This window comes from Orcinus orca, chromosome X, assembly GCF_937001465.1.
Source record: "Orcinus orca chromosome X, mOrcOrc1.1, whole genome shotgun sequence".
Lineage (NCBI taxonomy): Eukaryota > Metazoa > Chordata > Mammalia > Artiodactyla > Delphinidae > Orcinus > Orcinus orca.
Genome location: NC_064580.1, coordinates 83,853,472 through 83,877,732, shown reverse-complemented (window position 1 = coordinate 83,877,732; position 24,261 = coordinate 83,853,472). Strand labels below are relative to the sequence as shown.

General features: G+C 39.0%; 1 long non-coding RNA gene across 4 annotated transcripts in view; it reads left to right on the top strand.

The window, feature by feature from the left end:
- LOC117197991 (uncharacterized) overlaps positions 1–24,261 on the top strand; it is a 441,633-nt gene that overhangs the window by 67,770 nt on the left and 349,602 nt on the right. Inside the window, exon 3 of one of the 4 annotated variants that reach the window (XR_007474952.1) lies at positions 12,558–15,975. The exons of the other annotated variants lie outside the window; for them this stretch is intronic. This is a non-coding gene — a long non-coding RNA (uncharacterized LOC117197991). Of the gene's footprint in view, positions 1–12,557; positions 15,976–24,261 lie in introns of those variants that run through there. 4 annotated transcript variants of the gene reach the window in all.

The following is a 24,261-nucleotide window of genomic DNA, read 5'->3' as shown; positions in this document are numbered from 1 at the left end:
GATAACTCATGAACCAGTAACTTTTGTTCTCAGTCTGGGAGGCTGAAAGTGAAAATGTGAACTTGTGGTGCACAGCATGGTCTGGTTGTTTGAAGAACATCACGTGATGAAAGCAGTAATAATGGGAGAAGATACACAGACGGTAGGAAAGCCACATCCGTGGGTGGCTTTGTGGCTTCCAAGTTGCCCATTAGCACCTTGAGAAAACCAGTTGAAATGGGTAACTTTGTGTATTTAATTCAAACCATAAAAAGAAAATGGTAGCATCAGCTACTGAAATTCACATCAAGAAAAATGACTATGTTTTTTCTAAGGTAGACATGTTTCCTCCAGAGTTCTGAAGTTCCTGTGCCTGGAAGATCTTGCATTTTTGGTGTGACTTCATAAAATCTAGTTCTTAAGGTTGAGTTGGTAAAAATGAACTAGTCTGTGCAATGAGGTCCTTTTTTTTTTTTTTTTTTTGGCCACATCACTCACGTGGGATCGTAGTTCCCTGACCAGGGATCGAACCTAGGCCCTTGGCAGTGAAAGCATGGAGTCCTAACCATCAGGACCACCAGGGAATTCCCGAGGTCCGTGTGTTTAAAATCCAATTGATAATTAAATATTTTCACTTGACTCTTCTTTTTATTTCCTGTCAGTAGTCTTTTATGCTAACGTGACTGCTAGTTCCCCAAAAGTCTTAAGTTAGAGTTACTCAAACTCTCTTAGAAAAATAGAATAGTTTATTTAGAGATAATTTGTAATCATTTGTGTTTACAAAAGAAAATAGTCATGGACAAATGAAAAACACAAACTTTGCCCTCAAACCATTTTAATCATTAGCTTGACCTCCTTAATCATCAAGTTGTTTGTTCTTTAAAAAACTGCCAATAAATAGCTAAACTGACTATTATTATATTCTTTAATCTGCACATCATTTCCCAGCCATTTCTTGGAGCTTTGTGGGCAAACACACAGTGTGTTGAGATGTTCTGAATCCCCTACAGCAATTCTGCACAATTTTGATCAGTAAGCAGGAGGTCGTAGTGAGTAAAGAGAAAAAGAGGAATGCTGTGTTATCCGATTCTGGGTTCCAACACCAAGGCCAGGCTCATATTCATCAGTACTTGGAAAGTACCTAGGTTAATCACTCGTTAATGGTAGATAAAAAAGAAATCATAGTCAAGGTATTGCTTATGGACCAGAGGTAGGAATTCAGCCAGGAGACTAGAGTTGAGGAAGGTTGAGGTCTGGTAGAAATGAGGTACAAGGGAAGTCACACATTCTGGGAGGTGAAGGTCAAGGAGGAGGCTCGAAACCTCAGTTTGTTCTGCACGAAGCTAAAGGGAGCTGAAGTAAAGCTGGAGACTTTTACAGTCGGCTTTAAGGTTGACACATCCATACCTGCAGTGGAAATTTTATGATTTAAAGCAAAATTACCTTCAGAGTTAGACAAAGCGTCCTTAAGTTTTAGGGAATTTCATCTAATAGTATCATAACCTTCGTGGCTTCCACCATTAAGTTTGTTGATCCCTTTTTTTTGTGGGTCAGGGGGAAAAAAAGAGAAACGGGAATGGATGGGTCCAGGATCGGGGGAGTAGCCAAGCTCTAGTACAGAAAATGGCTATCAACGCCAGTGCCAATGTCAGTGTCCAAAGGATTGGAGATGACTCAGACTTACTTGGTGTGGCAACAGCTGAGTAATAACCCTTCCACTTCTAGGAACTTATCCTATGGGAGTAATCAAGAGTGTGCTCCAAAGTATAACTTTTATGTTCTTCTCAATATTGTTTACAATAGAGAAAAGCTAAATGACCAACAATACGGGAATAGTTATATAGGTATGCTACATACACCCATATGAGGGAATGTATATGCAAACATAAAATTAATGTTTTAGAACAATATTTATTAACAAAGGTAAAGTTAACTTTAAATAGATTACATAAAAGTACAATGCGTAAAAGTAGCATGTTCTACTGTAACTGAACTTATTTACAAAACAGAAACAGACTCACAGACATAGAAAACGAACTTATGGTTACTAAAGGCTGATACCAGGAAGGTGGTGGGGGGGGAAGGAGATAAATTAGGAGTTTGGGGTTAACATATACATACTACTATATATAAAATAAACAACAAGGACTTACTGTATAGCACAGGGAACTATACTCAATATCTTGTAATAGCCTATAATTGAAAACAATCTGAAAAAGAATATATACGTATGTATAACTGAATCACTTTGCTGTATGCTTGAAACTAACATAACATTGTAAGTTAACTATACTTCAATTTAAAAAAAGGAAAAAAAAGAACAAATAAAGTTACTCCTTTGTGTCTTCAAAAAAAATTAGCATTTTCCCCACACTCTATCCCCAATATCCTGCATTATTCTCGCTAATAGTACTTATCACCATGACAGACTTTGTATTTACTTGTTTATTTTAATTATCCGTAGCCTTTCCCCTCATTAGAATGTAAGCACTATGAGGGCCGGGACTTTGTTTTGTTCACTATTGAATCCCCCATTCCTAATACAATGCCTGGTATACAATGGGTGCTTAATAAATACCTGTTGAATGAATGGCTGAATAATCCTAATGTATGTTATAGGTCAGCACAAAGTACAGAAGCATAGAAGAATGGCTCAAACACAGTATGGATGATGATCAGGGAAGACTTCCTGGAGGAGGCAATCCCTGAATCTATATTAAAGCATGGTAAAGAGAAAGATTTCTGGAGGTGTCCTGTTATCTATAGGCTGTCCAGAGCCATAATAGGACCACATTCTCAACTTGAAATACAACTTGTCACCTAGATTCTTATTGCTGTGACCCCTTCCTTAGTTGGACTTCCTCAGAGTTGTCTGCCTGTGGATACTGCAGTGAATTGCCTGGCTCTCCTGAGAGGACCAGCCTCATAACTGAGTTCTTTTCCCATTTTGTCCTTAATTAGTTTCCTCTCTTCCGCCACCAAAGGCTTGGCTTGGTCCTCCTCTAAGCCTATCCATATTATGATTTACCCTATTTTAGTTTACTTCATGCTCCAAAAATCTTGTAACTAATATATAGGAAGCTCAGAATCCTTAGATATTATTATATGTTGAAATATTTCACTGTGACGCAGGAGTAAAACTAGACAGAATTATTTTCTAGTAAAGTTACTCTCCTTTCCCATATCAGGCGTCTTAAACTGAATAATAATATCAATGACAGTAATGAGAACAGCAATATCACCCCATATATTTGCACAGCATTCTAACTATATATGTTCAAAGCCCTTGTGTATATCATTAGAACCTCACAAAAACTCTATGAGGTACGCGAGAAAGGATAATTATCACCATTTTACTGATGAGAAAAGCAGGTAAAATATGAATTGTGACTTCTCCAGTTTCACAAAACATCTTAAACCTTGGTCTTATGACTTAAAGGCCTGAGACATACTAGAAATTAGGTAAAAAAAAAAAAATTCTGAAGTGGTAACTTGCTTCTAAAAGAAAAAAAAACTACACATGTTATATTAATGTTCTATAAAGGGGAAGGGAGGGAGGACACAAAGAATTTGTGCCAAAATATAGGAAATTATTTTTTTGGTTATTTTCTGCTCTGATGGAGAAAGTTGTATAGATTTTGCTTAGTTTACAAATTATATAAACAGAAATAGATTGAGTTCATGTAGTTTCAAGTAATCTGAATTGCAAAAAATATTGTAATAAACTAAACCTGTCCAATTAAAGGATTATTTTTAAATACGACAAAATATTTGAGTGCCACTAAAACAAACAGGGAATATAAGATAAACATATTAAGAAATGAAAACAAAATTCCACTTCAAAGAGGTCATTGCTTATCATATTAGACAACAAAGAAAACAAAATGAAAATGTTTAATTTTGGTTATCAGATTAAGATAAAATAAGATCTATAGTAATAGAATGGATTTCTCCATGAATTAAAATATAAAAATTTAATCTTCAGTTTCAAATATTGTATCTCAAAATTTAAACCCTGCTCAATGTATGGCCCCATCTTCATTAAGGAGCTAGATTTACAAATGTTGTATTATATTGAACACTTTATTATTCAATATAGTGTCACAAAATTAAACACTTAGAATGTGGGCTAAATGCATTTACATTCCAAGTATTGCATTGCCAATATTAAACTTGCAGGATCAAGTTAAAATTTTGTTATCAGTATGAAAATTAGTCATAGCCCATTTAATTATTTAAAATAATTATAATATCATCAAGGGTAATTAGATAGGTAGGAAAATCAATTATATAGGACCCATGTAAAGTTTTAAAACAAAAAGAGCAGTTGGTATAGATCCAGTATGAATGTACCTGGTTCTTAGCCAAGACAAAAGCACCAAGGTAATTCCTGCCAAGATTTATGTAAAATAAAATTACATGGCATCTAGCTGTATTGTAGTAATGTTGACATAACAAAGAAAGTTTAATCTTTTGGAATAAACAACATATTTAAAAGCTCGTAGCATCTTATGTGAGGGCATCTGATGAAGTACAATATGAAAATAATCAGACTGAAAAGCTGATGGAAGAGATTCTCCAAATGGATAGTCTCTATTCCCACATTCTACATCCAGCAAAGCAAAAAGTTCTGCTTTTGTTGATATACTTTGCATTTGAGTGAAAATATTGTACTAGAGTGATAATAATTATATATGACAAAATTATACACCCTCTGAGTTGAAGGAGACCTCACCTAGCATCTGATTGAACCCTTTAGTTTGCTGAGGCAGAGCAAGAGCTCTGTGTGACTTTCCCAAAGCCACAAGGCAGAGCTGGAACTAGAATCTAGAGTTTTCTTCTCCTTGTCCAGAACTCATTTCTCTGTAACATACTACTTTACATCTGAGACAAAAGTGCAATTTTACAAAGCACTCCAGATTCTTAGAAGTCAAGTTCAACATAAGGATGACAATTTCTAGAATACCAAACACATAAATGTTCCCCGTACACTGATGGGAAAGGAGGCATGGTTATAAAAAATCTATACTTCAGAAGACCATTGCACCAGTTCACCTTTATTCCCCCAAATCAAGCAAAGCAAACCCTTTCCTTATTTTGATCTGGATGATCTGATGGGAAACAGAACAGATGTTCAAAAACACCCTTTCTATTTCAGTAAATGGAATTCTCTGCCAGCTTTAAAAAAGCAATTACTTTAACCCTTTTAAAGAACAATATTTGGATCAATTCACCTGCATCCAAATCCATTGTGAAGATGACTGAAATGATTGGAACCACTGCGCTTTGATTTTTTTAGTGGAAATACATAATCATGACTGAGGCTTAATCTTGTCCTATGTGCATAAATTCCTTGATATTCCTCTGAAGTCCACCTATTCCCAAATTCATGAACATATTTTCATGTTTTTACGGTCCTCTGCATTTCTCTTGAAATATATTTTCATTTCTTTGACATATCCTCACATACAAGCTTTTCAAAATTCACTAAAATCTTATCCTAGTTGGTAGCCATCCCTCCTTGTCCTCCTTCTCCAACACACAAAACATGCTTAAGAGTAGAAAACAACAAAGCCTATTAAGATACACATGTGTGTAGATAGCTAGATACCGTCACAAGTGAAGTAACTCACTCTACTATTTGCATTTTAAGGTTATTTGAGAATAGTCAGAACATCCTAACATGTTAATTCAGTAAATGTCAAGTATTTTCCTCTATATGCAGTAATAAAAAAGCAGTCCAGGGAGAGGCTATGCCCAGAAGCCTTAAAGAAAAATCACTCAGGAGACTTCCCTGGTGGCACAGAGGTTAAGAATTTGCCTGCCAATGCAGGGGACACGGGTTCGATCCCTGGTCCAGGAAGGTCCCACATGCCATGGAGCAACTAAGCCCATGCACCACAACTACTGAGCCTGTGCTCTGGAGCCCACAAGCCACAACTACTGAACCCGCACGCCTAGAGCCTGTGCTCTGCAACAAAGAGAAGCCACCGCAATAAGAAGCCCATGCACCGCAATGAAGAGTAGCCCCCGCTCACTGCAACTAGAGAAAGCCCCTGCGCAGCAACGAAGATCCAACGCAGCCAAAAATAAATAAATATAAATAAATAAATAAATAAATAATTTTATTTTTAAAAAAAGAAAAGAAAAATCACTCAGAAGTTGCTGTTATGGGTTGAATTATGTCCCCCCCAATAATTCACGTGTTAAAGTCTTCACCCCCAGGACCTCAGAACATGACCTTATTTGGAAATAGGGTTATTACAATTGGAATTAGTTAAGATGAGTTCATTAGGGTGGGCCTTAACCCAATATGACTGGTGTTTTTATAAAAGGGGGAAAGTTGGACAAAGAGACAGACACACACAGAGGGAAGATGATGTGAAGAGACACAGGAGAAGATGGTCATCTAACAGCCAAGGAGAGAGGCCTGAAAAAAATCCTTACTCATAGCTCTCAGAAGAAAGCAACCGTGCTGCCACCTTGCTCTTGAATTTCTAGCCTCCAGAACTGTGACACAATAAATCAATAAATTTCTGTTGTTCAAGCCTCTCAGTTTGTGGTACTTTGTTGTGGCAGCCCTACTAAATTAATACAGTTGCCTATCTGAAATTTCAGACAAAAATAAACACTTAAAAAAGTCACTTAGATTTTACATTGATTAATCAAATATCATAAAATAGAGTCTACAGAAGTGACACCTGATAAGGACTTTAGTGTATATGGTAGTTTTTGTTGTTGTTGTTGTTTTTTGTTTTTTAATCAAGAGAAATCTCTGAACTGATTGGGAAATTCATTATTTAAACAAAACCTCACTTTCTTAACTAATCTGGTTTTATAATTCAAAATAGATTTGAGGGTCCCCTAAAAACCACACACTAGGGATAGAGTGGTAAATATAAATCAGCTGTTATCTGCTTTCATGAAGCTTATAGTCATGTGGAATATAATTGTGTGTGTGTGTGTTGATTTTTAACACACATTGAAGGGGCCAAGGCATGAAAAAGAATAGGAATAGAACTCAAATTTAAGTACTTCCACACATTATTTAATTTTCACAACAATTCTATGAGATATGTATTATTATTATCTACATTTTAAAGATGAAGAAGCTGAGGGACAGAGAAAATAAACTGAGAAGTAGTAGAACTGAGATTCCAGCCCAGATCTAACTGCAAAATTCTGTTTGTTCCACTCATCTACTTTTCAGAAAGAAAGGGAGAAAGAGATAAGGAGAGTGACACTGTTGGTGGGAGTGTAAATTGGTACAGCCACTGTGGAAAACTGTATGGACATTCCTTAAAAAATTGAAAATAAAGTTGCCATATGATCCAACAATCCCACTTCTGGGCATGTACCCAGAAAAAATGGAAACTTTAATTTGAAAAGATACATGCACCCCAATGTTCATAGCAGCACTATTTACAATAGCCAGGACATGGAAGCAAACTAAGTGTCCATACACAGATGAATGGATAAAGAAGATGTGATATATTACACACACACACACACGCACACGCACACGCGCACACACACACACACACACACACACACACAGAGGAATACTACTCAGCCATAAAAAATGAAATGAAATAATGTCATTTGCAGCAACATGGATTGACCTAGAGATTATCATACTAAGTGAAGTAAGTCAGACAGAAAAGACAAATATTAATATGATATCACTTATATGGGAACTTATATGGGAAATCTAAAAAAATGCAAATGCACTTATTTACAAAAGAGAAACAAACTCACGGACATAGAAAACAAACTTAAATTACCAAAGGGGAAGGGGAGGAGGGATAAATTGGGAGTATGGGATTAACAGATGCACACTACCATATATAAAATAGATAAACAAAAAGGACCTGCAGTATAGCACAGGGAACTACATTCAATATCTTGTAATAACCTATAATGGAAAAGAATCTGAAAATGAATATATATATATCTCTGAATCATTTTGCTGTACACCTGAAACTAACAAAATATTGTAAATCAACTATACTTCAATTAAAAAAAAGAGAAAGAGTGTATGCACCTACATAATCCATATAGTGCTACATATGTATATTTGTGATTGCACTATCAGAACATGTATATCTGAGATAGATTAGATATGAGGTAAAGTACTACATCTGGTCATTGGATTTATCTCAAAGACACATTAATACCTGAACAGTGATTTTTTTTTTTAACTTTCCATCTAAAACCATTCCTGCTTCTTAGCACCACATTTCTATCAATGGCAAACAAAGATTCTATTACTTACCCAGACTTCTCAGGTAGACCATATACCCATTACTGAGTTATTGATTATGTACATCTCTTCCCCTTCAAGTGTGAATAAAAGGCACTGTCCAAGGTTGGTGTTGGAAAATTGACAGGGTAGCCTCAGAAACTTGATTGGTCTGTACCTTGAGATTAGCTCTATGGTCCAAAGATGAACTCATATTGACTAAATTCACAAGCAGTAATCCAGAATGCCAACAAAAATTGGCATTGACAATTGATTGACAACAAAAAATATACAACTCTCATAGTGGATGGAATGCTAACGTTGGAATGACCAAAGTATTCTCTCCTTATAGGAAGCCCTACCAAACAGGAGGACTGTTTGAGGAGCAAGCAAGGAGTAATAGTGGGATGAAATTAATAAGTACTGACAATTAGTTCTGAAGGATCAATTGGTCCATTTCTGGAATAGGCATATACCTGTGAAAGGGCCTAAAGAACCCTATGGCCTTGACACTGTTCCCTGAGCAGTGCCAGGATGAGTATTGCCAAGGCTATTGTCATTCTCTTCCTATACTCCTGTCTGACAGCCTGCTTTCTCATGGACCCATTCTTTCCTTAAGCATTTTCATGTATTTTGTTAGTTTTGCTCTAATCTGGGTGCCATTCTTTCTTTAGCTTCTCTTTGCCTGTCTATGACCTGGTCCATTAGGACTTGATTTTATAGTTTTAACTCTTAGAGGGTTAAACAATTTTCAGTTTGCTAGAAGGTATCTTACTCCCCTCTTTCTTGCAGGTACTTTCTACAGTCTGCAAAAATCTTACCTCCTTAGTTTTCAGACACAATTCTCTCTTTTGTAATTTTTGCCTTCTGGGTCTTTGTGAAAACTCCCTGGCTATTTTTAGAGTAATATTATGTCACTTTAATAGAAAGTTTAAAGTCCTTTAATGCTAGGAGCTTCATCATATTTTTCTAATGTGCATTCTTATTTAGATGAGAGAGGAAGAGAAAAAGATTTTTCTATGGGAACTGATTTCAAGTTCAGAGTGATACTTGATTAGTAAAGAGCAAAAATAAATATTAGTTATGAGATGTTTAAATTTTCCACCTTTTTCTCATATGTATATACATATTTTTATAAATATACATGTATATTCAAGTTCAATATCATAAGGATTCTTTGCTTTGCTTTGTAAAATAGATGAATTCCAGGGAAGTTCATCATAAAATGTAGTGCAAAGAGCCCTAGAGATGAAGTCAAAAGTCCTGAGGTCTTTACTTTCTTCCGGTGCAGTTTGGCTGTGTGGCCTCGGCAAATACTTGAACACCTAGTGCCCTGGTCCTTCCACTTATAAAATGAGTGTCATGCTAGGACATGGGTGACAGCAGGGCAATGGTCTTTAGGTTTGACTGGGATCAAGAGTCTGCCTGGGGGAAAGGACAAAGGTGCTGGGATTACCAGGAAGTTCTTATAAAGGGGATAATACTTGACTCCTGTAACTCAAAGAGCACTTGTGAAGAGGGTCACAGGAAACTAGGTAAGAGGAAGTACTTTGAAAAGAATTAGCTGAAACTTTTTTAGAAAGGAAAAGGTAAGATAATGACTTTGTTTCTGACACTGTACATGCCATGATACCAGCAATGCTAAACCTAGTGGAAACTCTAGCCTTATCTAAAATTTCATTTTGTTTCCTTTGGAAACCTTTCCAGAGGAAAGGTTCATATACACATGCCTATTAGCTATCACTTCTATGTAGACAGCCCTCATATATATCCCAACCATAACTTTTATCTTGAGCTACAGAATGGCATTCTCCCCTGCCTGTGGATTATCTCCACTTAGACACCTATATGCACCACACACTCAGCATCGTTAAAGAAGGCGTCATCTTCTACATCAAACTTTCAACTACAAACAGTTTCTTCTCTTAATACGTCAAATATGTAACTGCAGGTTTAGTGTAGACTTTTTTATCCTGTGCCCAGTGATTTGTCAAATTCTGTATGATCAAATACTACATCTCTTACTCTCACTTTCACTCCCCCCCCTTTCCATTCCTCTTCAACCATCTTATTTTGGTCCCTCATTGAATATTATCTGGATTACAGTGAGTCTCCTCTCTGTTCACCCTCTTTCACCTGTCTCTAATCCATCTTCCAGAAACCTGGAGATTAACCTGAAACATACATCTGATCACAACACTCCTCTGGTAAATTCCCTTTGGTGGGTTCCTATTGCCTACTAGAGAAGAATATAGCACAACAAGGCTTTCCATGATCTGGCTCCAATCAGCCTCACATTTCACTACTTTGCTACAAAGATGTTTCAGCCACAATAAACTACTTATAGTTCCTATAATCTGTCATGCTGGCTTTTACTTACCTATGTTGTTTCCTCTGTTTGGACCAGTCTTCCTGCCTTCTCACTTAACCATTTTCTCTGCCTTGCTAACTCCTACCTGGCCTTTAAGACTCAGCTTAAATATCACCTCTTCCAGGAGGCCTTCCTTTATATCCTCCATTGTGTTTGCATGGCTCCCTTGGCATGATACTTTTCTAACACATTCTATTACAATTGTTGATTAACTTCTCTGTATCCTTCCCTAGACTGTAAGCTCCTTGAAGACAAGGATTTTGTCTCATTCATCTTTGTATTGCCAAAGCTAAGAGAGGGTGCTTTGCACAGATAAATACCTGTTTGTTAAATAAACAAATGAATATAAACTTTATCATTAAGATTCTGACCAGCATACCACAGGGCAGAAATTGGAACATATGTCACCCAGAGACTGAGGTTTAGGTTAGGGAAGCAAAGTAATTCACTAGAATCCAAGTATCAGGCAAGACAGAGCAGAACAAAGTGATCACACTTAAGGCCCAGGAGATGGGAGAATATACTAGGGACATAGAACAAATGCCAAGATCATAAACCAGAGGAAAAATTTGATCTGAACAAGGTTAAGATTGTGAGTACCAAACACAGAGACCATGCAAGGATGCTGTTGTTGACAAATCAGTCAAGGCGCTCAGGCTTTGGTGAGAAGATTTAGACCAGCTCTTGAGTGGGAATGTCCAAAAGATGTATTACATCTGGCTTCTGGGCCTCACGTATGACAAGTATTGCGTCAGACAGAAAATCTTACTGAGTCTGAGTTAGATCTAGAGACCTGGCAGATGCAGATGTATGCTACACTGGATTAACCATATTTGCATTCAGCATTGCTATCTAAGGAGCAGACCAAAGTGCTCCTATTTGTGAAAGGTGAGCTTAATGCAACACATGGTTACAAAAATCAAAATTGTCATATTAAATTGTCCTTTAAAAGGTTCTTTTTAATGGTGATTTTTATGGTTAGTAAAGCCATTAAGTACCCAAAAGGAGTGACCTTATCATATACTTTACATTTGAGCTTTAATGTACAAATCAATATACAATTGATTTAATTAAGGAAGCTGCAGCTAGTTCTTTCACATGACTCACTTTACATTTGTAGAATATTTCAACTGCCAAGAATTTTGCTATAAGAAGTGAGGCTTTTATGAATCTTAAATGATTACTTAAATAACTGTGGACTAATTCTGTATTAAGTATAGATCAGAACATATTGGAATGAGTTTCTTAGGTCTGAGACTTTTTCATTTTACTCTGTCTTACATTTCTTCCACTAGACGTGCTTTTTAGGCAATCTCAGCCTAATTAACTCTCTGTTGCTCCAAAAGGCTGTTTTTTTCTTTAGCAAAGACAACAGCTCTTCTACTCTGAGGAGATATAGTGACAATAAAATGTGTAAATAAAGTTACCTGAGTAATTTTTGAAAGACACATTTGACAGCTTTTGGAAAACACCAATATAGTCTGACAAATTGTGGTAAGATTGGACACATCCGTTGGACTATTTCATTCTTCATGTTTTACACTCTACCTTGAAGGCAGGGGTTGCATTTGATTCATCCTGTGGGTCACAATTCTTGGCACATAGTTGGTACTCAATAAATATTGGCTAAGTGAATGTGACTTTACATGACAATTTTGTTGCTGCAACGAAGACTGGAAATTCTCTTATTTAACATTCTTCATATTCCACCTCTGCAATATTTATAACCTATTCTCCTTCCTCTAACTCTTTAATCATTAATGGCCAAATGGAAATTTATATGACCTAAGGCTAAAGCCATCAAATTTGGATTAAATCTTAGTTACCCATTACAGTGAATAATTTTCTTAAAATCTTTATTTTAGACAGTCTCTTTTTACCGAGCATGAAAATATATAATTAGTATATATGATATAATTTGAAGTATCAATTATGTTTAAACAAAATATTATGCTTCTCTTTTAGAACTTTTTTATTAGAGGCATGGAGCTTATACCCGGAGAAAAGTGGTTTGCCTGGTGAATTCATGAGCTTGAAAATGAAAACAACCTTGAGGAATTATCCAGGACATTTCTTGGACAACCATCACAATCTCTTCAAACAGTTCAGACTAATTTCAATTAATATTATTTTTAGAGATTCCCCACCTGAGAAAGTCCCTTTGGTAACCCAGTTGAAAGTTTACCAGAGGTTCTTCTTTATGTGTCATCTAAAACCTTTCTGGTAAAACGCCGATTTGTTTCCTATTTTCTATATTCAGTGAAGATACCAAAGGAATTGGCCTGGAACTATTTTTAAAAACATTTTGGGCTTAACAAATGCACACTACTATGTATAAAATAGATAACCAACAACATCCTACTGTGTAGCACAGAGAACTATATTCGATGTCTTGTAATAACCTATAACAGAAAAGAATCTGAAAAGGAATATATATATATATATATATATATATATATATATATATATATGAATATAGAGGGGGAGACCTTCAAGATGACAGAGGAGTAAGACGTGGAGATCACCTTTCTCCCCACAAACACATCAGAAATACATCTACATGCGGGACAACTCTTACAGAACACCTACTGAATGCTGGCAGAAGACCTCAGACCTCCCAAAAGGCAAGAAACTCCCCACGTACCTGGGTAGGGTAAAGAAAAAAGAAAAAACAGAGACAAAAGAATAGGGACGGGACCTGCAGAAGTGGGAGGGAGCTGTGAAGGAGGAAAGGTTTCCACACACTAGAAGCCCCTTCATGGGGGAGATGGGGGGGTTGGCAGGGGGGAAGCTTCGGAGCCATGGAGGAGAGCTCAGCAACAGGGGTGCAGAGGGCAAAGCAGAGAGATTCCCGCACAGAGGATCGGTGCTGACCAGCACTCACCAGCCTGATAGGCTTGTCTGCTCACCTGCTGGGACGAGTGGGGGCTGGGAGCTGAGGCTCAGGCTTTGGAGGTCAGATCCCAGGGAGAGGACTGGGGTTGGCTGTGTGAGCACAGCCTGAAGGGGGCTAGTGTGCCCCAGCTAGCCAGGAGAGAGTCCGGGAAAAGGTCTGGACCTGCCTAAGAGGCAAGAGACCATTGTTTCGGGGTGCGTGAGGAGGCGGGATTCAGAGCAACACCTAAACGAGCTCCAGCGATAGGCGCGAGCCACGGCTATCAGCATGGACCCCAGAGACGGGCATGAAATGCTAAGGCTGCTGCTGCCGCCACCAAGAAGCCTGTGTGCAAGAACAGGTCACTATCCACACCTCCCCTCCCGGGAGCCTGTGCAGTCCACCACTGCCAGGGTCCCGGGATCCAGGGACAAGTTCCCCTGGAGAACACACGGCACACCTCAGGCTGTGGCAACGTTACGTTGGCCTCTGCCGCCGCAGGCTCGCCCCACATTCTGTACCACTCCCTGCCCCGAGCCTGACTGAGCCAAAGCTGCTACTTTAACCTCGTCCTGTCTGAGTGAAGAACAGATGCCCTCAGGCTACCTATACACAGAGGCAGTGCCAAATCCAAAGCTGAACCCCAGGAGCTATGTGGACAAAGAAGAAAAGGGAAATATCTCCCAGCAGCCTCAGGAGCAGCGGATTAAAGCTCCACAATCAACTGGATGTACCCTGCATATCTGGAATAACTGAATAGACAACGAATCATCCCAAAATTGAGGCCATGGACTTTGTGTGATTTTGTCTGTATAGCTTTGCTTTTACCATTTCTCCTAGGGTTCTGACTGTCTGTTTTTGTTGCTGTTGTTTTAGTATAGATTTTAGCGCTTGTTATCATTGGTGGATTTCTTTTTTGGTTTGGTTGCTCTCTTCTTTCTATTTTTTTTATTAATTTTAATTTTTAAAATTTTGAATAATATTTTTTTTCTTAATAACTTTATTTTATTTTTTCTTTCCTTCTTTCTATTTTTCTCCCCTTTCTTCAGAGCCATGTGGCTGACAGGGTTTGGTGCTCTGGCCGGGTGTCAGGCCTGCACCTCTGAGGTGAGAGAGCTGAGTTCAGGACATTGGTCCACCAGAGACCTCCTGGCTCCAAGTACTATCAAATGGTGAAAGCTCTCCCAGAGATCTCCCTCTCAATGCTAAGACCCAGCTCCACTCAACGATCAGCAAGCTACAGTGCTGGACACCCTATGCCAAACAACTAGCAAGACAGGAACACAACCCCACCCATTAGCAGAGAGGCTGCTTAAAATCATAGTAAGATCACAGACACCGCAAAACACACCACCAGACGCAGTCCTGCCAACCAGAAAGACAATATCCAGCCTCATCCACCAAACACAGGCACCAGTCCCTTCCACCAGGAAGCCTACACAACCCACTGACCAACCTTACCCACTGGGGGCAGACACCAAAAACAACAAGAACTATGAACCTGCAGACTGTGAAAAGGAGACCCCAAACACAGTAAGTTAAGCAAAATGAGAAGACAGCAACACACAGCAGATGAAGGAGCAAGGTAAAAACCCACCATACCAAACAAATGAAGAGGAAATAGGCAGTCTACCTGAAAAAGAATTCAGAATAATGATAGTAAAGATGACCCAACATCTTGGGAATAGAATGGAGAAAATACAAGAAATGCTTAACAAGGACCTAGAAGAACTAAAGGGCAAACAAACAGTGATGAACAAGACAATAAATGAAATTAAAAATTCTCTAGAAGGAATCACTAGCAGAATAATGGAGGCAGAAGAACGGATAAGTGACCTGGAAGATAAAATAGTGGAAATAACTACTGCAGAGCAAAATAAAGAAAAAAGAATGAGAAGAATTGAGGACAGTCTCAGAGACCTCTGGGACAACATTAAACACACCAACATTCGAATGATAGCAGTCCCAGAAGAAAAAGAGAAAAAGAAAAGGGCTGAGAAAATATTTGAAGAGATTATAGTTGAAAACTTCCCTAATATGGGAAAGGAAATAGTCAGTCAAGTCCAGGAAGTGCAGAGAGTCCCATACAGGATAAATCCAAGGAGAAACACACCAAGACACATATTAATCAAACTATCAAAAATTAAATACAAAGAAAAAAAATTAAAAGCCACGAGGGAAAAACAACAAATAACACACAAGGGAATCCCATAAGGTTAACAGCTGATCTTTCAGCAGAAACTCTGCAAGCCAGAAGAGAGTGGCAGGGCATATTTAAACCGATAAAAGGGAAAAACCTACAACCAAGATTACTCTACCCAGCAAGGATCTCATTCAGATTCGACAGAGAAAGTAAAACCTCTACAGACAAGCTAAGAGAATCAGCACCACCAAAGCATGTTTACAACAAATGCTAAAGGAACTTCTCTAGGCAGAAAACACAAGAGAAGGAAAAGACCTACAATAACAAACCCAAAACAATTAAGAAACTGGGAATAGGAGCATACATATCGATAACTACCTTAAATGTAAATGGATTAAATGCTCCAACCAAAAGACCTAGACTGGCTGAATGGATACAGAAACAAGACCCATATATATGCTGTCTACAAGAGACCCACTTCAGACCTAGGGACACATACAGACTGAAAGTGAGTGGATGGAAAAAGATATTCCATGCAAATGGAAATCAAAAGAAAGCTGGAGTCACAATTCTCATATCAGACAAAATAGAATTTAAAATAAAGACTATTACAAGAGACAAAGAAGGGCACTACATAATGACCAAGGGATCAATCCAAGAAGATGATATAACAATTGTAAATATTTATGCACCCAACACAGGAGCACCTCAATACATAAGAAAAATGATAACAGCCATAAAAGGGAAAATTGACAGTAATACGATCAGAGTAGGGGATATTAACACCCCACATTCACCAATGGACAGATCATCCAAAATGAAAATAAATAAGGAAACACAAGCTTTAAATGCTACATTAAACAAGATGGACTTCATTGATATTCGTAGGACATTCCATCCAAAAATAACAGAATACACTTTCTTCTCAAATGCACATGGAACATTCTCCAGGATAGATCATATCTTGGATCACAAATCAAGCCTTGAGGAATTTAACAGAATTGAAATTGTATCAAGTATCTTTTCTGACCACAATGCTATGAGACTAGGTATGAATTACAGGAAAGAGATCTGTAAAAAATACAGACACATGGAGGCTAAACAATACACTACTAAATAACCAAGACATCACTGAAGAAATCAAAGAGGAAATCAAAAAATACCTAGAAACAAATGACAATGAAAACACGATGAACCAAGACCTATGGGATGCAGCAAAAGCAGTTCTAAGAGGGAATCTTATAGCAATAAAATCTTACCTCAAGAAACAAGAAAAATCTCAAACAACCTAACCTTACACTGAAAGCAATTAGAGAAAGAAGAACAAAAAAACCCCAAAGTTAGCAGAAGGAAGAAATCATAAAAATCAGATCAGAAATAAATGAAAAAGAAATGAAGGCAACAATAGCAAATATCAATAAAACTAAAAGCTGGTTCTTTGAGAAAATAAACAAAATTGAAGAACCATTAGCCAGATTCATCAAGAAAAGGGAGAGGACTCAAATCAATAGAATTAGAAATGAAAAAGGAGAAGTAACAACTGACACTGCAGAAATACAAAGGATCATGAGAGATTACTACAAACAACTACATGCCAATAAAATGGACAACCTGGAAGAAATGGACAAATTCTTAGAAAAGCACACCTTCTGAGACTGAACCAGGAAGAAATAGACAATATAAACAGACCAAATACAAGCACTGAAATTGAGACTGTGATTAAAAATCTTCCAACAGGGCTTCCCTGTTGGCACAGTGGTTGAGAACCCACCTGCCGATGCAGGGGACACGGGTTCGAGCCCTGGTCTGAGAAGATCCCACATGCTGCAGAGCAACTAAGCCCATGTGCCACAACTACTGAGGCCGTGTGCCACGACTACTGAAGCCCGCGTGCCTAGAGCCTGTGCTCCACAACAGGAGAGGCCACTGCAATGAGAAGCCTGAGCACCACAGCGAAGAGTAGCCCCCGCTCGCCTCAACTAAAGAAAGCCCGCATGCAGTGACGAAGATCCAACACAGCCAAAAATAAATTAAATAAATAAATTAAAAAAAAAAAATCTTCCAACAAACAAAAGGCCATGACTAGGTGGCTTCACAGACGAATTCTATCAAACATTTAGAGAAGAGCTAACACTTCTCCTTCTCAAACTCTTCCAAAATATAGCAGAGGGAGGAACACTCCCAAACTCATTCCACAAGGCCACTATCACCCAGATACCAAAACCAGACAAAGATGTCAGAAGGAAGGAAAACTACAGGCCAATATCACTGATGAACTTAGAGGCAAAAATCCTCCACAAAATACTAGCAAAGAGAATCCAACATCACATTAAAAGGATCATACACTATGATCAAGTGGGGTTTATCCCAGGAGTGCAAGGATTCTTCAATATACGAAAATCAATCACTGTGTTAAACCATATTAACAAATTGAAGGAGAAAAACCATATGATCATCTCAATAGATGCAGAGAAAGCTTGTGACAAAATTCAACACCCATTTATGAAATAAACCCTCCAAAAGTAGGCATAGAGGGAACATCCCTCAACATAATAAAGGCCATATTTGACAAACCCACAGCCAACATCATTCTCAATGGTGAAAAACTGAAACCCTTTCCTCTAAGATCTGGAACAAGACAAGGTTGTCCACTCTCACCACTAATATTCAACACAGTTTTGGAAGTCTTAGCCACAGCAGTCAGGGAAGAAAAAGAAATAGAAGGAATCCAATTTGGAAAAGAAGACGTAAAGCTGTCACTCTTTGCAGATGATGATACTATACATAGAGAATCCTAAAGATGCTTCCAGAAAACTCCTAGATCTAATCAATGAATTTGGTAAAGTAGCAGGATACAAAACTAATGCACAGAAATCTCTTGCATTCCTGTACACTAATGGTGAAAAATCTGAAAGAGAAATTAAGGAAACACTCCCATTTACCATTGCAACAAAAATAATAAAATACCTAGGAATAAACCTACCTAAGGAATCAAAAGACCTGTATGCAGAAAACTATAAGACAGTGATGAAAGAAATTAAAGGTGATACAAACAGATGGAGAGATATACCATGTTCTTAGATTGGAAGAATCAGTATTGTGAAAATGACTCTACTACCCAAAGCAATCTACAGATTCAATGCAATCCCTATCAAACTACCAATGGCATTTTTCACAGAACTAGAACAAAAAATTTCACAATTTGTATGGAAACACAAAAGACCCTGAATAGCCAAAGCAATCTTGAGAAAGAAAAACGGAGCTGGAGGAATCAGGCTCCCAGATGTCAGACTATACTACAAAGCTACAGTAATCAAGACAGTATGATACTGGCACAAAAACAGAAATATAGATCAATGGAACAGGAGAGAAAGCCCAGAGATAAACCCACGTACATAAGGTCAACTTATTTTTGATAAAGGAGGAAAGAATATACAATGGAAAAAAGATAGCCTGTTCAATAACTGGTGCTGGGGAAACTGGACAGCTACATGTAAAAGAATGAAATTAGAACACTCCCTAACACCATACACCAAAATAAACTGCAAATGGATTAAAGACCTAAGTATAAGGCCAGACACTATAAACCTCTTAGAGGAAAACATAGGCAGAACACTCTATGACATAAATCACAGCAAGATCCTTTCTGACCCACCTCCTAGAGAAATGGAAATAAAGACAAAAATAAACAAATTGGACCTAATGAAACTTAAAAGCTTCTGCACAGGAAAGGAAACCATAAGCCAGACTAAAAGACAACACTCAGAATGGGAGAAAATATTTGCAAATGAAGCAACTGACAAAGGATTAATCTCCAAACTTTACAAGCAGCTCATGCAGCTCAATATCAAAAAAACAAAGAACCCAATCCAGTAATGCGCAGAAGACCTAAATAGACATTTCTCCAAAGAAGATATACAGATCCAAAGAAGATATACAGATTGCCAACAAACACATGCAAGGATGCTCAACATCACTAATTATTAGAGAAATGCAGATCAAAACTACAATGAGGTGTCACCTCACTCCAGTCAGAATGGCCATCATCAAGAAATCTACAAACAATAGATGCTAGAGACGGTGTGGAGAAAAGGGAACCCTCTTGCACTCTTGGTGGGAATGTGAATTGGTACAGCCACTATGGAGAACAGTATGGAGGTTCCTTAAAAAACTAAAAATAGAACTACCATACAACCCTGCAATCCCACTACTGGACATATATCCTGAGAAAACATAATTCAAAAAGAGTCATGTACCACAATATTCATTGCAGCTGTATTTACAATAGCCAGGACATGTAAGCAACCTAAGTGTCCATCGACCGATGAATGGATAAAGAAGATGTGGTACATATATACAATGGAATATTACTCAGCCATAAAAAGAAACAAAATTGAGTTGTTTGTCGTTAGGTGAATGGACCTAGAATATGTCATACAGAGTGAAGTAAGTCAGAAAGAGAAAAACAAATACTGTATGCTAACACATGTATATCGAATCTAAAAAATAAAAATGACAAAACAAATGGTTTTGAAGAACCTAGGGGCAGGATAGGAATGAAGTTGCAGATGTAGAGAATGGACTTGAGCACACGGGGAGGGGGAACGGTAAGCTGGGATGAAGTGAGAGAGTGGCATGGACTAATATATACTACCAAATGTAAAATAAATAGGTAGTGTGAAGCAGCCACATAGCACAGGGAGATCAGCTTGGTGCTTTGTGACCACCTAGAGGGGTGGGATTTGGAGAGTGGGAGGGAGACACAAGAGGAAGGATTTATGGGGATATATGTATATGTATAGCTGATTCACTTTGTTATAAAGCAGAAACTCACACACCATTGTAAAACAATTATACTCCAATAAAGATGTTTAAAAAAATAAAGAATATATATATATATACACACACACATATATGTATATAAAGCTGAATCACTTTGCTGTACACCAGAAGGTAACACAACATTGTAAGTTAACTATACTTCAATTTAAAAAGTGGTTATAAAAAGAAATTAAACAAACAACACCCCCCAAACCCAATGAGGCAGTAGTACAAAAAAAAACAAAAACAAACCCAAAAACCAAAACTAAGCAAACAAAAAAACCACTTTGTATCATTGATGGTAGTGTTGAAATTATTCTCAGTCTTCTTAGCTTTTGTTGATTTATCTTCACTTGTGTTCCTAGCTCTATTTTTTCTGTCCCCACTATCTGGAATACTTTCTTCTACCCTTCCAGTTTATTATTCACCATTATTTTCCATTCATTTCAAAAGTGGTTTGTGGAACTTGGAGTCACTGCTTGTAATGAAAAAAAAAAAAAAAAAAAGGTAAGCTCCCAGTCTCTTCCTGATGAAGAATTTGCTATCTAATATGACAAAATTAAATGATAATATAAGGCAGGGTTTGGCAAAGTGAAGTCCACGTACCAAATCCAGCCTGTGTCTATTGTAATAAAGTTTTATTGAATCGTAGACAAGCTCATTCATTTGCAGATTGTCTAGGGCTACTTTTGCCCAAGTTGTACCATTGTGACTGAAACTGCATGGCCTGTAAAGCCGCATATATAGTATTTGACTCTTTATGGAAAAAGTTTGCTGACCTAAGGCAGTCAATGATTAAGGGTTAACGGAGTGGTCAACATTTAGTAGGTACCTGTAGGAAGTGATTCTCAATCTGTGTAAGAAAGAGGCAGGTTTGTTTTTTTTCCTCCAATTTATCATGGACTTTTAAAAAATACGATAAAAATAAATCATTAGAAACATGAAACAAAGACATACAAAATACAAGCCCAAAGTTTCTAGTATTAAATTCAGCCAATATAAAATCACTTTGTCAAATTGCTGTAAGTTTCTAATTGCTACCCTTAGTTTTGGTACTTATCTCATCATGGAGCCATAACAAACAATTCATATAAGGGCACCAGCTCAAGCACCCTACTTTGAGTAGCACTTGTCTAAAAAATATCTAACTGAACCAACCTCCCTTGCTCGACACACTAGATTTTTTTTTAAGTTACTTTTCTTTTTTTTATATTTATTTTATTTACTTATTTGCTTGCACCGGGTCTTAGTTGTGGCAGGCACGCTCCCAGGTTGTGGCTTGTGGGCTCCTTAGTTGAGGCACATGGGCTCCTCAGTTGTGGCATGCAAACTCTCAGTTGCAGCATGCATGTGGGATCCAGTTCCCTGACCAGGGATCGAACCCAGGCCCCCTATATTGGGAGCGTGGAATCTTAACCACTGTGCCACCAGAGAAGTCCCTCGAGACACCAGATTAATACAAAATCTGCAATCAGGTTATGGTCAACAAGACTTCAGGCCTGTGAAATATTCTGTCTCTTTAAGGTAACTTTTTGTCCTTCTGTTCTGATACGTTGTGTTGATATAATTTAGGTCCTAGAGGACAATTTTCTTTCTCTTATTTTCAGGAATTAGTACATTGCAAATGGACTCATTCTAGGCAAGCTAACACTACAGTATTATTTTTTTTTTACTGAAAAATAATTGTTTCAGGCAAGTCTTTAGGAACAGTGCATTTTCCTCTTTGCCGACAAACTTACATAAGAAGTAAGGTCATCTATATCTAGATTGTGGTGGTGGTTATACATCCATGTGCATTTGTCAAAACTCATAGAACTATACCCCTAAAAGGAGTGATTTTTACAGTACGTAAATTATCCTGAAATAAAGCTGACTTTTAAAAAAATGCAGATTATAGGGCACTTTCCACTGAAGTTTCTCTTTTAGTAGGTAGGAAATGCTGGCACCAGTGGGGTTAGAAAAATGTGAAGTGTATTGGCTGAATGTTCCTGTACCCTCTCCCCATGAAGGATGTCTTACCTTAAGGAATAAAAATATTCAAGTCCAGGGCCCAAGCCTCCCTCCCCAGGAAGGTGCTATTTGGACAAAGCTCTAGCTTTTGAGGTTTGTTATCCCTTTAGTGATCGACCCTTGCTTTCCTTAGAGACATAAACTTATTCAGTTAGGATGCAGTCACGTGTTGGAGGTCTGTGAGTCATTCTGACCATAATAGGGGACTTTGCGTGTTTCTGTTCTGATCAATTTTGTAAATTTTCCTCATTCGTGACCAAGTTCTTGTGGTAGAGATGAAGGTTAGCAAGAGATATCAGACTGTAGACTGCAGATAAGTGGTCAGAGTATTCAGTGAAGGAAGAAGGCATAAAGTGCTGTAGCCACAAAGGTTTCATGGAAGAGACGGGTTTAACATGGAGATGGTTAGGATTTGTACAGAAAAGTATTCCAGATGCGAAATTTGAGGCATACTGCTAAGGCATTCTAGCTGGACCAGAGGATTACCATTGGTATGTAGTGTGTGGGACAAGGTAAGAAAAACAGATTTATCCTGTCGGCAATAAGAAGCCATGACAGTCCTACGGAGCACCTACTGAACGCTGGCAGAAGACCTCAGACCTCCCAAAAGGCAAGGAACCCCCCACGTACCTGGTTAGGGCAAAAGAAAAAACTAAACAGAGACAAAAGGATAGGGACGGGTCCTGCACCAGCGGGAGAGAGCTGTGAAGGAGGAAGAGTGTCCACACACTAGGAAGCCCCTTCGCGGGTGGAGACTTCGGGAGGCGGAGTGGGGGAGCTTGGGAGCCGCGGAGGAGAGCACAGCAACAGGGGTGCGGAGGGCAAAGCGGACAGATTCCAGCGCAGAGGATCGGGCCGACCGGAACTCACCAGCCGAGAGGCTTTTCTGCTCGCCCGCCGGGGCGGGCGGGACTGGGAGCTGAGGCTCCGGCTTTTGTCGGAGCGCCGGGAGAGGACTGAGGTTGGCGGCGTGAACACAGCCTGCAGGGCGTTAGTGCACCGCGGCTAGCCGGGAGAGAGTCCGGGGAAAAGTCTGGACCTGCCGAAGAGGCAAGAGACTTTTACGTCCCTCTTTGTTTCCTGGTGCACGAGGAGAGGGGATTAAGAACGCTGCTTGAGAGAGCTCCAGGGACGGGCGCGAGCCGCGGCTAAAAGTGCGGAGCCCGGAGACAGACATGAGACGCTAAGGCCGCTGCTGCCGCCACCAGGAGGCCTGTGTGCGAACACAGGTCACTAGCCACACGCCCTTCCGGGGAGCCTGTGCAGCCCGCCACTGCCAGGGTCCCGGGATCCAGAGACAACTCGCCCGGGAGATCGCACGGCGCGCCTCAGGCTGCAACGTCACGCCGGCCTCTGGCGCTGCAGGCCCGCCCCACACTCCGTCACCCTCCCTACCCCCCGGCCTGAGTGAGCCAGAGCCTCCGAATCAGCGGCTCCTTTAACCCCGTCCTGTCTGAGCAAAGAACAGACGCCCTCCGGCGACCTACACGCACAGGCGGGGCCAAATCCAAAGCTGAGCCCCTGGGAGCTGTGAGAACAAAGAAGAGAAAGGGAAATCTCTCCCAGCAGCCTCAGAAGCAGCGGATTAAAGCTCCACAATCAACTTGATATACCCTGCATCTGTGGAATACCTGAATAGTCAACGAATCATCCCAAATTAAGGAGCCCTGTGGATGAAAGGCTCTTGGTGCTGCAGCCAGGAGTCAGTGCTGTGCCTCTGAGGTGGGAGAGCCAACTTCAGGACACTGGTCCACAAGAGGCCTCCCAGCTGCACATAATATCAAACAGCAAAAATCTCCGAGAGATCTCCATCTCAATGC